Below are 10,590 nucleotides of genomic sequence, written 5' to 3' on the forward strand. Positions count from 1 at the left end.
GCAGCCCGCTCCCGCCAGGCAGCCGCTCCGCAACAGCAGCCCAGCCCAGCCCCGGCAGGGAGAGGAAGCCCCTGGGCTGCTCTGAGCCAGCAGCTCCCCCGAGCAGGAGCCCCCCTCCCTCTGCTCCCCTGCCTGGCCCAGGGGCACATGGAGCTCAGCCCCCGGGACCATCCTGCCCAGTGGTGGGTATCCACCATGCAACAAGTGCTCCAGCTGAGGCATCGGAAGCAGCAGCCGCCCAGGGCTTACCCGTGCTCCTGGGGGAAGCCCAGACCTCCTGCAGCCCCCTGCCAACAGCACCGCTCCAGGGGAGGAAACCGCCTCCTGCTCCAGCTGACCACCACCGCCTCTCCACACGCTTTTCCTGGCCTCCCTATCTTGCTCTCTCCTGCAAGCGAGGACCCGGTGCCAGGAGACCCAGCCAGGCCCTCACCAGCCGGGGCAGCAGCAGCAGGTAGGCTGCTGGGGAAGCACAGGGGAGGCGGAGGTGTTTTAGGATGTTTATGGAGGTGGGAAGGAGATGGCAAGCAGGAAGGCAAGCTGCACAGCCTCTCCTCCCCCATGAAACGTTAAAGGCACAGCAAGTGGAGGGCAAGGCTGGAAGCGGCTCCCAGGCAAGGGGCGCAGCAGGCACCGGCAGCCGTGGCACGGCACACAGGGGTCCCTGCTCTGCCCATCCCTGCAGCTGCAGCGCTCGGCCTCTCTGCCTCCCTCCTCAGTCTCCTTGCTCGCGGCAGACAAGTGCAGCCAGCAGTAAGATGAGAGGTTTCCCAATACCGCCGGTTTCTGACCCCAGTGCGAGGGTGCGGGGCAGAAGTGCTGTTCGCAGCAGGTTATCCTCCCTCCCCCACCTTCTCCCCGAGAGCAGGGCAGCTCCTGCTTTGGCAGGGATCAGGGACGCAGCAAACAGGAGAGAAAGAGGCTCCCAGGTCCCCTCTCTGGCTGGGAGAGGCTGATGGCAGACACCTAGGAAGGGGCAGGCAGGACTCCAGTCTCACCGCACGCCTGGCCACCCCCGCCTCCAGCGACGACAGGGCGATAGCCAGGGGACAGGGACTGCCAAGCCAGCAGAGCCGGGCAGCTGCACAAACACCGGGTGCATGCTCACACCGACCTCCAAGGCATGGGCAGGACCCCGAGGCTGGCTGCCCGCCGGCCACCCCTCCATGCACAAGCAGCCTTCGCTCCCGGGACGGTGCACCCACCTTACTTGGCCCAAGCTCCCCCCAGAGCTGCCCACGTCCTGGCACCCTGCTGCTCCAAGATCCCCTTGTTTTGTAGGAGCACGGCTCAGCCCCACTGGCCTTCGCTCTCCCTGTCTCAGTGGCTATTGGGTGAGCAGTTAATGTTTAGGGAGAGCTGGCAGTGGGAGCTTTCCCATCACCCAGTGTGTTTTCCCCAGCCCTGCAAGCCCAGAGGAGGGCAGCCCTGTTTTCCCATGGCACCGCGGCGGGCAGCAAGGCCCACGGCAGGGCGGGCGCCTTAGCCTGTTGTCTCCCCTGGAGCTAATGTACACCTGCAGAAGAGATGCTGAGGCACAGCAAGACTGCCTTCAGGTGACAGGGACACAGGGACAGCCCAGGGCTTGCTACCACCCTACTGGGTCCCCCCAGGGGAGGACAAGGGAAGAGGTGGCCTGGTTGTTCCCAGTAAAGAGCTGCAGGACAGCCAGGAGAGGAGCGATTTCAGAGAGCAGTGCTGCCTGTTGTCTTACCTAGGTGTAGGAGACAGAAACTGCAAATCCATCTCCCAGGGCTCATTTTTGGAGCTGGGAGAGCCAGAACAGTTTAGCTGACCTGCTTAGTCTGCCCCACCAGCAGCACAACACGGCAGCTTCCCAGGCTTGCAGAAGGTGAGAAAGGGCCCGACAGCCGTGGCGAGAGCTGCGCAGCAAGACCAGCAACTGAGAAAAGGCACCAGGCTTTGAAGAGAGGCAACTGGGGACAGACGCTTTTGCTCTTACAAAGAGGGATGGGAGGGACAGCCTGGTTCCTCGTTCAGCAGCTCACCTTGAAAGCACATACCGCAGCACCCATCTACCAAAGTGCCTTACGATTCAGGGTCACCTCCCTGCCCCCCTCCCCATGGCTGACACGCTGCCGCCTGAGGAGGGTTGCGCCAGCCGGCGGACACCACACAGGCAGCACGGAGCGGGGCAGCTGCAGGAATTTACAGAGGCGGAATGGAATTTGGCCAGGAGAGCAGGATTAAAACCCCATGCTCCAGATTACCACGCCATCCCTCCCTCCCTCTCCAGTCTTATGATAAGCAAAACTTAAGTGAGATTTTCACCTTTGTATTTCCCTGGAAAGAGCAACCTGTGGCAGAACAGCCACCATGTTCTAGAGGTGGGATTCAAGCAGCAGCCACGGAGTCGGATACCAGCACATGAGCTGGAAAAGAAGAAAGTGTCCCCATCTCCCCACTGCCCCCAACACCACCAAGCTGCAGGGAAAATCCCAGGAAGGTGAGGATCTTCCTGGGACAGCAGATTGAGCCGTAACTGAGGCGCGGCTTTCTCGTACATCAAGTTCTCCTCACATCCCTAAGATTATCACCACACACAATTCTGCTGCTCTAAGAGCTCAGCATTTTATTCTGCAAAGGTGACACTGAAAAGCCATCTTCTCTTCTCTGACAGAAGCATAGCACTTGGGGAAAAGGAGCTAACAGTCTCCAAAGGGTGTTAGTTGAAGCTCCGAGCTTGGCTGAACCAGGGACTTTCATCACCAGACTGTTTCCTTGTTTCCAGAGGAAACGAGCAAGTTCAGGCTGGGTCTGACACAGGAACACGCCTCGCTGCTTACCTCTCCATGTCTGAAACCCCAGGAATGCATCAGGGAACAACTCCTCTTGGCAGGGACCCCGATCACGAGGCCCTGCCAGACACAGTCCGCTTTTGCGGAGCTGCACTGCGGCCAGTCTCCCTGTCCGCAACCAGGCACCGGATTCAGCTGCCCGGCAGAGCCCCGGCTGGAGAGGGGGCTGTGCAGGGCACGCGTGGGGAGCTCGGTGCCGCAGCAGAGTGTGCAAGTGTTGCGTGGGAGGCTGAAGTTACCAGGCATCCTGCAACGCTGACAAGTTGGGCAGCTGCATTTTGCCACAACTCTCAGGCAAGGCAAGAGGGGGCCACCCAGCTAGCAGCACGGTCCCCAAATGCTCTCACTCCTGTTAGGCCCAAGAAAAAGCTGGAAGGATCCAGCTGGAAATAGCCTTCCACCATGTCTTTGGGGACCCCAGGGCGGCAGAACACAGGGTGCTGGCTTGCACTCCTCTGCACATGCTGCATTTGTCCCTCACTGCAGCAGGGGGCCAGCAGGACAGACCCTGAAAGCTTGTGCGTGAGCAGAGCTGCAGCACACTGGGCACGCTGCCCAGGGCACCCACCCAGACATGCCAACACCACCAGCTGGGTCTCACCCTGGGCTTAGAAGTAAGGATCACCCCTCAGGGACCAAGTTGCTCCCTGCCAGCAGGAAGCCCCTCACCAAGGACCATCCAACCCTCCTGTGTGGCTCTGGAGCAGACCGCCTTCCCCCAGTGCTCAGCCAGCCCTGTGCCCACAGTGCCAGGCTCGGGGTGAGGGAGCATCCTGCATGTCCATGTCAGTCGTCGTTTTCCCACCAAGCCTGTTTCCTGCACAGCCTGGTGGGGTATACACCAGTGCTGCTCCAACCTGGCACCTGGAGGTGACCCCAGTGCCTCCTGCCTCATGAGACCCTGCCAATGTGCTGCCCAGACCCCCAACGAGCTCATGGAGGAGATACCTGTTCAACACACCACTTCCAGCTTTATCTCCCTGGACTACAAGCTGTTTGATGCCAGGAGGATACTCGGCAGGTGAAGCACCGACAATGACTGGCCTTTTTCTGGGCCTGATGGAGCATAAGCCTGACTCAGGACAGCTGCTCTGACACGAATACAGAGGCTATGGAGTCCTGGATCAAATTTCTTCCACATGTCCCCTGGCCAGCACAGCTGGGCACAGGAGGGACCAAGCCTGGGCACTCTGCAGGAGCATTACAAGGGGCAGGAGGACCCTGCCTGCCTCTTTGAAGCAGAGGAGGAGCAGCATTTGGGCTGCTCTCCATCTCCCTTCCCTCTGTCAGGATTAGGTTTCTAATATCTGCATTTTTGCTGACATCTGTGCTGCAGCTAATGGCAGCTCTGAATCCATTAGGTTCACTGTGTCCTGGTCTCCGGATGTGCTCCGGGCATCAATACCTGTTCACCCCTGTGGGCTAGCAGCCGATGGCGGTCCCTGGGGTCAGAGCTGAGCAGGGTCAGCAGCCAAGAGCTCCCACTTCTATCCAAGCCAGTCTGCGGCAAGCCCTCTGCCAGGTCCAGCTCTGCCATCAGCGCAGCTGGAGCACCCAGCAGGCGTCATGCCCCATACAGCAAAGGGGTGGGAATTTTACCCTGTGAACTACCAATATCTTAATCTTCCAGATAGCAGGGCACACAGGTAGGGACTGACAGGAGATTCCCCCCCGCCCCCCTGAAATCTCCCTTGATACGCTCTTGAACAACCTGCACCAGGAGCTGCTCCACGGTGGGACAAGGTGCATCTGACCAGACCTAACAAGCTTGTGGAGTCTGCACCATCTCATACAAAATTAATTAGGTTAATTACAGCAAAAAAAAAAAAAAAAAAAAAAAAAAAAAAAAAAGGCAAAGGGACTCCAACAACCCCAGACCAGTGCTCTGCCTGGAAAAGTCCACAAGAGGCACGACACCATCCTCCCCGCCACCTCTGGGAAGGTGCCAGGCATGGCTCTGAGCCAGGCCCCCAGGTGCCTGCTGTGCACTGCCACTGGCAGAGCTGGGTAAGTGTTTTCAGCTGAATAGTTATTGATTGAAAACTGCAGTTTCCAGACAGCTCAGAGCTATTTGCTACTTCACGACAAGTTTTGAGCATGAACAAAATGCTTTGTTTTCCAAGAAAAAAAAAACCCAAACCCAACTCATTTTGCATTGTTTTGTTTGAAACTGAGCTGCGTTACATTTAAAAGAAAAGATAAAGGGTCTCTCAAACTTGGCTGTGTTGTAGTTTTTTTTTTTCCTCTAGCTTTTTGGTTTGGGCACTAAATCAAGCAATTAATTATTTGTTCAGCTCTGCTCTCCAGACAAGCTGCGAGCATCACAAGCCAAAGGGCCAGAGCAGCTCTGCCCAAGCAGCAGTGCTGAGGAGGGTGCTGGTGTTTTCTGCGCTGCAGACTCCTTCCAGACCTCAGCTCAAGCTCCCTCAAGGCCAGCAAGCTCTCTCCTGGAGAAGGAGAGCAGGGCCCTGTGTGAGGGATGGCAGGTGCCCCCACCGAAAAGGCATCCACCTGCCCTAGGGGTGGCGGTTCAGGGTAACACAACCAAGAGGTCACGGCCACTGCTTGAAGGACGTGCCAAGAGCAGGGCTTCCCATGCAAACAGCCCTCCACAGTGCAAGCGCATCACGCCAAGGGCCCTCACTTAGTCCCGCTGGTACCTGGCACTGGAGCAACTCTTCCAGATGCCATCTCTCACAGTGCTGAACTCTACTCCAGCAGCCTCGGCAGCACAGGGGAGCCAGGCGCGCACACGGGGCACCTGACAAAGAGAGGGAATCCCTTCACTTCCCCTGCATGAAAAGCAGCTGTGCCGCAGGAGGCTGACGCTCACCAAGAGCCAGAGCTCACGGACGCAGCCTGGTGCCTCTTCCACCAGGGACTGGCCCAAACTGGGAGCTGCGCTCAAGCAGCCACTCCCAAGTCTTCTTTGCCCAGAGCTATTCCTGGCACTGGTGCCCTCAGTGCCCAAGGAAGGCTGAAAGCAGAGCTCATCCACAGAGGAATGGAACAACTGCACTATAAATAGCAAACCAGGATGGCTCAGGGCAGGCTCTAAAAAACCCAAGCAGTGATAGTGCCATCCACTCAGGGTGCCCTGGGCATTTTGTAAGACCTGAAGCGATGCCTAGGCTACAGAGAGGCTTATGCACTGCAAGTAGGCTCTGACAACACTGTGGAGGAAGAGCTGCTGGCTAGGCTAAGAGGCTGCAAATTTATCTGTAAAAAAGCATACGGGGCATTTTGCAAACTGGAAATGAGGCAGCAACTGATGGGGGCAAAAAAAGGAGGGGAAGCAGGTCCCAGAGGGGAGGCAGTTCCCAAAGCCAGGCAGTGGGAAGGAGAATGCTCTCAACACCCAAACTCCCTACTGACCATTCCCAGCACTCCTCCCCTTCCCACTGCTCCTTGTGTTCCCATCCTTGGGCCTTCTCACACCGCTGAGCTAAACCCTGAACTCGCACAAAGGACAAAGGCAGGGAAGAAACAGCATACCTCCACCCAACCGAGCAGCAGCCGAGTGGCTCGGGACAAAAGCTCACGTATCCTGCAATCCACAGCAACCTCGGTGCAGTGCCCAGCCTGCGCCAGGACTGGGACAGAGGCGTAAGAGCTCAGCCCATCCTGTGACCATCAGGGTCAAGCTTCCCTCCTACCTCCAGGAAAAGTCTTACCCTTCCCACCACACTCGTCCTCCCTAGGCCCTCTTCCCTGCTGGTGCCTCCATCTGGAACAGCGAATACTCCGCCTTCCCCTTCACACTGACAGCATATGTCCTATAAGGGGATCTCAGCCTCCAGAGACAAGGATACGACCGGCCTCGGGCAGCACAGCCAGGCACCAGCCTCGCGCTCCCGGTGGGCAGCCCTGCGCTCTCAGCAGTGCTGCAGCACGGCTCGCTTGGGCGTACGCTGGGAATCAGTGCGCGGGAGAGGCAGGCGGGAACGCGGGGAGAGGCGGGTGCGCACAGGGAGGGCACAAGACCTCAGCTGAATCACCCAGCCTCTAAACACACATGCAGGCACACATACAGGGAAGCAGTTGCTTCCCCTGACAGAAAGGGGTTTTTGTCAGAACAGGAAGACAGTACACTCAGAAAACAAAAAAAAAAACCCAAATATTAAACCCTTGCTTTATTGCTCGTAGAGCACCAAACCCAGCCAGGGCGTAAGAAGCAAAGACAGCCAGTGCTGACTACAAACCCACGTTGACTATTTGGGAAGCCCACAGCACGCTTCCCTCCTCCCCCCTGGCTCTCCTGTCACCCCTCGCCCTTCCTCCTCTGCGTAGCAAGCAAGAGGAGAGGTAGAGGTCTCGAGTTTGGCTGAGTTTCCACTCTGGGGACAGAAGCTCGATAACAGACTGGGCAGGATGTGAGCACCCGTTGAGGAAGAGGATTAGTAACCCCCTAATCTGCACATTTTGGAGTCTAAGCACTTTACTCTGCTCTCTAATTAAACCACAGAGTGCAGAGATTGCCAGAAGGCGAAGAACAAGGAGGAAGAAGGAAAGGAAGCAGAGGCTGTGGCTTAAAGGTTGCTCCTTGAGGCTTAAATGCAAGGGGGGGTGTCATTATTAGGGATGTATTTCACCTCAAGTGCTTTATGCCAGGGCTGCCAAGCATCCTGTTGCCTCCCCCGATCCAATCCAGAACGGGGCTGAGGGCAGGACGAAGGGCAACCTGTGTGATGGCAGAGGAGGGAGCAAGGGGCTCCATCAGACCGGATCAAGCTTTACCTGCGGCAAGCCTTGCCTGGCCGGCCATGACTCCCCTCCAGAGTCCCCAGCCTCCTGGGAATCAACGTGAGTGCCAGACCATGCTTGTCTCCACTTCACAGACCTGTCTGCACAGAAGGGCCTTGTTCAAGCGCTTATCTGGCTCCCAGGCTGGGGAGGGGCCGGTGCCTCGCTGCCCCGGCACCCAGGCGGGACGTTCGGCTCTGCACTGGGCTCCTTCAGGGCTGCCTGGCAGGGGAAGCTTTCCCGGCACAGGTAAAGAGGGGGAACCTTTTACCACAGCCCAGGACAAATCAAGCAGTTCATATAACACCCCGTTTCCCCCAAGCTGCGTTCAGGCCCATGTGCCTGTGCCGAGAGGAGGCAGCAAGCCCGAGCCTCCCTTCCTCAGTGCTGGCACTTCAGCGGGCAGCAGGGACAGCCCCACCTGGGAAACTGCCTGAAGCAGTGGGGACTCGAGCTCTCTGGGCTGCAGCATGCCACGGCCCCACTGCACGGGGAGCAAGGCAGCTGGGGGCATAGCTGGGGGCGAAGGGCCTCACCTCCCGAAATGCTCTGCCTCCAGCTCTGCCCCACCAGACCGAGGCGGGGGGGTGCGTGTGTGCAGGGGCAGCCTGTCACTCCAGCGTCCCTCTCTTCCCTAGCTCCTATTCTTTGGAATTCCTCTCTTCTGTTTGCTTTGTTTCAGCCCTCAATGAACAGGAAGAAAAGGGAAGGAGCCTTGACAAATCCCATCAAGGCGCAGACACGCTGAGGCTCCCTCCTGCTGGCATGCCAAGCCCTGCACTAATGAGGGGTAGAAGGAGAGAGAGGTGGCCACTGAGAACAGTGGCCCCACAGAAACACTTGGTGTAAGGGACAGAGGGAAAAGAAGCTGCTAGGGCAGAACAACGCCAGCACAAGCTCCCAGCCTTCAGAAGGGGGTCTTCCCATTTCCCCTGTCCCAGGGAGCTTGTTCCAGCTCCTCAGCCAGGGTCTCCATCATCTGCCACCCACTACACTAGAAAGAAGCAGTAGACTGTAGTCGTGTTTGGGGAGAAGGATCCAGACGTGCACATTCAAGGGAAGTTCAACTGAAACAGCCATAGAGACGTGACCACGCTTTGTTCCAAGGATTCATATGAGAAATCTGGTCTTTCCCTCCAGAGAACTGGGCCACAGGGGCTTACAAGTGCCAGCGCTGCCTCTCCACAGGTCCCATATACCCTCATGCCCAGTAGAGAGGAAACCCACAGGGCCAAGACCCTCTGCCATGCAATTATCCCCAGTTTACCAGTTTGGGTACAGAAACACTAGGACAGGAAGGGAGTGAGCACATGTAAAACATCTACTTAACAAGCAAGGTAACTAACCTTTGGAGGCTGCCAATGCTGCCGGGGGTGCCTGGGAACAGCTGGAGAAGCTGGCAGGGCCTGGTGGTGGCTGTGAGGACCACCCTTTAACCAGGGATTCTCAGCTTGAAGGGCAGGTAACACATCTCAGCTGCATTTGAGGGTTTGGGAGCTTGCTGCCACCTGAAACCCAAGAGACAGAGTCACACGAAGAGCTACTGCATAGGAGAGCTCTGGGGACAGGCCCCCACGCAGCCGAGAGCGTCCACAGATCAGCAGCACCCAACACCTCGGTTCTGTCCCTTTCCTCCAGACTGTTACAAAGCACAGCTCAGCGTCACCCAAGGCTACCCAGACAGCCCATGGGAGCCTTATCTGCGTGCTGCATGTTCCTAGTCCCAGATTGCTGCACTGTCCTGTAGCACATTCCCCACCCACGCAGGGAGGACTGTACACGTGTCCCCCAAAGTGCTGGCAAAGCTGCAGCCACCGTGCTGCATCGCAACGCATGCGAAAATCAGCAGGAGGAGGAGCTGGCGGGGGGATGCATGTTCCCTGGCCCCCTCCCAAACATGATAACAGCAGCAAGTGTTTAGCTCGTGAGGCAATGAAGGGATTAACTATCACGTCCAGTAACGTGAGCCCCTGCGACATACCCTGGGCAGTCCCAGGAGGGGAGCCAAGCGTCTATCCAGATGGATGCACAACAGGGAGAGAGAAGGGATGAAGGCAGAGGAGAGAGAAGGCAGGCAAAAGCCACCATGCAATTTGCACTGCAGAGAGCAGAGCAGCCTGTGCATGTCACTCCTCCTCAGAGGAAGAGGAGATCCTTCTCCTTCTCCTCCTCTGCTGGGATCTTGCCAGCACACCCCTTTCCTCCAGCTCTCATGGAATTGGGCACCCACACCCCACGACTGCAGGCTGGAATGGAGGAGCCCTTATCCCAGGAGGCTACAGGGATTATCACCTCCTTACCAGGAGAAAGCCCAAACCAAAAACACAGAGCCACACAAATAAGTTGGGGCAAAGGAATCAGGGAGGAATCGGGAGTTTTGATTTAAAGCCCCTCTATCCACACATCATTGCTCTGAGATACAGGAGGAACGGGACCTTCAAAGCAGGTAAAACCTACCAAAACCGCCTTTCTGGTCTGTCCCACCTGTTTTAAAACCCCAATCAGAGAAGTGAGCATGCAGTGTGCTGGGCACCAGCCCCGTTGCACCCCTCCAGCCACAGCACACGCCAGGTCAGCCTAGCACAGCACAATATGAAACAAGGGAGGCAACACCAATCCCAACAAGGCTGGGAAATAGGAAATAATTTACAACAGCTGCTACCTGAACAGTGAAACCCAGTGACTCCAGCGAAGAAGTACAAGCACCACAACTGCTCAGCAAAACCTTCTTCCAGCAACGAAGCCTGATGCTGCTTCTGCTTCGTGAGTCTCCCTTGGTATCTGGCTACAAGGTGTCAGGCAGTGCGGGAGGGACACGTGTGGGCACTATGGCACATGTCAGTAAACAGACATCCACCCCCTCCATCATCCCCACGCCGCATGTCCTGATCTGTCAGCTCCCACCTGAGACCAAAAGGGTCTAAGCAGGGGGAACATCGAAGATGGATACTTCTGGAGCAGGGGGAACGGGGTACGAACCAGGGTGCCAAATCTGCCTGGCACACACCTCTTTTGCAGTTCCTTCCCT

At 57.3% G+C, this 10,590-nt stretch overlaps 2 protein-coding genes across 2 annotated transcripts in view; one reads left to right on the forward strand and one right to left on the reverse strand.

Moving 5' to 3' along the window:
• The window catches only part of LOC118453237 (LARGE xylosyl- and glucuronyltransferase 2-like), a gene marked incomplete at its 3' end in the record, with an annotated part of 14,047 nt that extends 4,980 nt beyond the window's left edge, over positions 1 to 9,067 (reverse strand). Inside the window, exon 1 of the mRNA XM_035902951.1 lies at positions 8,909 to 9,067. The remainder of the gene's footprint in view (positions 1 to 8,908) is intronic.
• The window catches only part of PEX16 (peroxisomal biogenesis factor 16), a 24,529-nt gene that overhangs the window by 3,585 nt on the left and 10,354 nt on the right, over positions 1 to 10,590 (forward strand). The gene's annotated exons all lie outside the window — the stretch shown is intronic.

This window comes from Egretta garzetta, unplaced genomic scaffold (genome assembly GCF_000687185.1).
Source record: "Egretta garzetta isolate BGI_Z169 unplaced genomic scaffold, ASM68718v1 scaffold329, whole genome shotgun sequence".
Classification (NCBI taxonomy): domain Eukaryota; kingdom Metazoa; phylum Chordata; class Aves; order Pelecaniformes; family Ardeidae; genus Egretta; species Egretta garzetta.